Source organism: Cricetulus griseus, assembly GCF_003668045.3.
Source record: "Cricetulus griseus strain 17A/GY chromosome 1 unlocalized genomic scaffold, alternate assembly CriGri-PICRH-1.0 chr1_1, whole genome shotgun sequence".
Classification (NCBI taxonomy): domain Eukaryota; kingdom Metazoa; phylum Chordata; class Mammalia; order Rodentia; family Cricetidae; genus Cricetulus; species Cricetulus griseus.
In genome coordinates, this window is record NW_023276807.1 from 67,498,520 (window position 1) to 67,501,723 (window position 3,204).

At 41.2% G+C, this 3,204-nt stretch overlaps 1 protein-coding gene across 7 annotated transcripts in view; it reads right to left on the reverse strand.

Moving 5' to 3' along the window:
* The window catches only part of Tmco3 (transmembrane and coiled-coil domains 3), a 38,046-nt gene that overhangs the window by 34,596 nt on the left and 246 nt on the right, over nt 1-3,204 (reverse strand). The gene's annotated exons all lie outside the window — the stretch shown is intronic.

Here is a 3,204-nt window from a genome sequence, read left to right on the forward strand (position 1 = left end):
TAGGTAACCTTAAAATACATATGACACCTTTTATATACTTTGAAATATGCTTTAAAAATCCTATGAACTACTAAATTACAGTATTTTTTTAGTTGAGTAAATTAGTAAACATTTTTAGTTTTTTTGTTATTTTTAATTACTAAAAAGACATTTTGATGGCAGGTGTGATGGTGTATACTTGTAATCCCAATACTCAGGAGTTCTGCTAAGGCAGAAGGAGTTCAAGGTCACTATGGACTATACAGAAAGTTTTAGGACAGCTGAGGCCACATAAGAAGAGTGTATTTCCCCCCAAAAAGCAATACTGATAATAATTAAATGGAAAGACACTCTGGCTTTTTGTAATGTGATATTGAACAGCCACATACAACAGCTTGGATAGAAACACTGACTGGAGAGATTCTCCAAAGGCAAAAAGATGTAAAGTCCACTTAGCGTTCTCAAAATGACAGTGTGACAGGAATGCCAGTTGGAGGAGTGGTCATTAGGATACCAGCAGGAGGTGGTGGCAATGGCTGCTAAAAGGAGCAGAAGGGATTTTAATAGCCAGACAGGCCTGGAACGGATGAGGGCAAAGATGCTATACACACTTACTCACCTGGGGCTCAAACAGCTAGGCAATCTGAACAACATCCCAAACTTGACTGCTGACAACTTCCTGCTTATATACAGCCCAGAAGGCAAAGTGCTGTTCCTGGAGAAACCAAGTGAAGGGTCTCCTCCACCTAATTTCTCTTATTAGTCTTAAAATCATGCAGGAATCTACAGTCAGCTCAAAATGAGTTTAAACAATATTAGTTATTAACATTTTAGATTTATTTGTTATTTAATGTGTATGAGTGTTCTGCCTGCAGGTATGTATATGTACCATATGTGTGCCTGTTACCCGAGTAGGTTAGATGAACACATCAGATCCGCTGGAACTGGGGTTTATAGATGACTATGAGCTGCCATGTGGGTGCTGGGAATCAAACCCAGGTCTTCTGAAGAGCAGCAAGTGCTTTTAATTGCTGAGTCAACTCAAAATACTAAGCCCACCACATTTTTACATTTAAATGAGGAAACTGCACAGAAATAGAGACTTTTTCTTATTTTTTTTTGTTTTGTTTTTTTGTTGTTCTTTGTTTTTGAGACAAGGTCTAGAGTTCCTCTGTGTAGCTTTCACTGTCCTGGAACTCACTCTGTTTCAAACTCAGAGATTCCCCTGTCTCTGCCTCTCAACTACTGGAATTAAAGGTAGGTGAGGTTTTTGGTTTTTTTTTTTTTTTTGGTTGAGAAAGAAACTTTCTGAGGGTCCAACTTGTGGCTACTTTTTATTTATAACAGCAACATCAATAATCACATAATTTTCTAGGCATGGTGATTCATTCCTATAATCTCAGCCACAAGCTTAAGGACAGACTAGGAAACATAAAAGTTCCATACCAGCCTGGACTACATAACAAGACTGTCTTAAAAACAAACAAACAAACAAAAAACCAAATCCCATCACTCAGGAGGCAGAATAAAAACAAACAAACAAACAAACAAAAAACCAAATCCTAGCACTCAGGAGGCAGAATAAAAACAAACAAACAAACAAACAAACAAATCCCAGCACTCAGGAGGCAGAAGTAGGCGGAGCTAAGTGAGTTTGAGGTCAGCCTGATCTACATAGTGAGTTCCAGGACAGCTGGAGCTATGAAGTAAAACCCTATCTCATGAAAAAAAAACAAAACAAAAAAAATCATAAAATATACTTCAAAGCTTATTAATAAGAAAAAATCTTATTTTTCACTTTTGAAACACTGTGCTAATACATAAGACAGGCTACTTCCAAACTTCTCATTCTCCTACCTCAGCCTGAGGTAGAAGTTCTTTACAAGACAGTGTTTAAGGAGGCTAAAGAGGAAGAGGTGGATGAGATAGCAAAGAAAAGTTCCAATGGGGAAAAAAATACTTAATTTAAACCCTTGGTTTAAAGCCTATTATTTATTTGTGTATGTATTTGCTTATTTTTGAGACAGTCTCACTATGTAGCATGGCTGACCTTGAACTCAGAGCTGTCTCTGCCTCCCCAGTACTGGGATTAAAGGTATGCACCATCAACAGCAAAGCCCATTTTAAATTCTAAAGTACATGATATGGAAAAGGAATAAGATGTCATGAACCAAAGAAAGACGAGAAAAACAGGGGCTTAGAGTGATTTGACTTATAACCTATGAACAACAGCGTCTTGATGGTGTCCAAAGGGTTGTTCAAATACTTTATTTGTTCCGGAGGTACTGACTCAAGTCCTCAAAGAAAGGAGACGGCCCCTACTGGCTAGCCAGCTGCTAGTGTTTGTTCTTTCAGTAGTTAGGGAAGCCAAGGAGGAGAACAAGACTGTAAAGAAAGAGTCCCTTTCATCTGCAGCAAATATTTGCCTGGTAAGTAAGCAAGTCTACACTGAGCCCCAGATAGACTAGCTGGATGCTGAACTAGAATCTATGTGACCCTCCCTTCTTTCAAGAGTTGGCTGATGCTGCAAAGCAGCAGCAAGAGGCTGGAGCCAGAGGTTAAACCTACTGCGCAGGAGTGACCTACCAGGTCACTTTCAACTTACTTGATTGGTTACACACACACACACACACACACACACACACACACACACACACACACCTAAATTAAGACACACACACACACACACACACACACACACACACACACACACACACACACACACCTAAATTAAGAATTCCCGGAGAATGTGTCAACCATCTCGGTTGCTTGTTGACTGCGACAGTTTAAGCTTAAGGCAAGTGTTGCAGGGCACCGCACTTCCTTATGAAATACAATCTTGGGTGTCCGTTTCCAGGTATTCCTTTAAAAAGAGGCTGTTTCACTACCTCTCAAAGCAGGATCCAGAGTCTACATAAAATTCAGGGACTAGCAAAAAAACGGGAGGCTAGGAGAGTTGAACTATCAAGTCTTGCAAAGAAGAGACCTCCCCTCCACCACCACCACCCCACCCCGCCCCGAGGAAAGAAGCCACTAGAATGGGGAACTTCCCGGGAAGGAGCCCCCCCCCCCCCAGGAAAGTGAACAAAAGCAGTCCCCAAGGAAGAACCCCCTTTTGGAAAAGACAGCCCATGAAGGATCCCCGGATCCCCGGGTAGGAGTCCCCAGGATTGAGCTCCCCTGATGGGGACTCCGTGGAGCGAGTCTCGGGACAGGAGTCCTCAC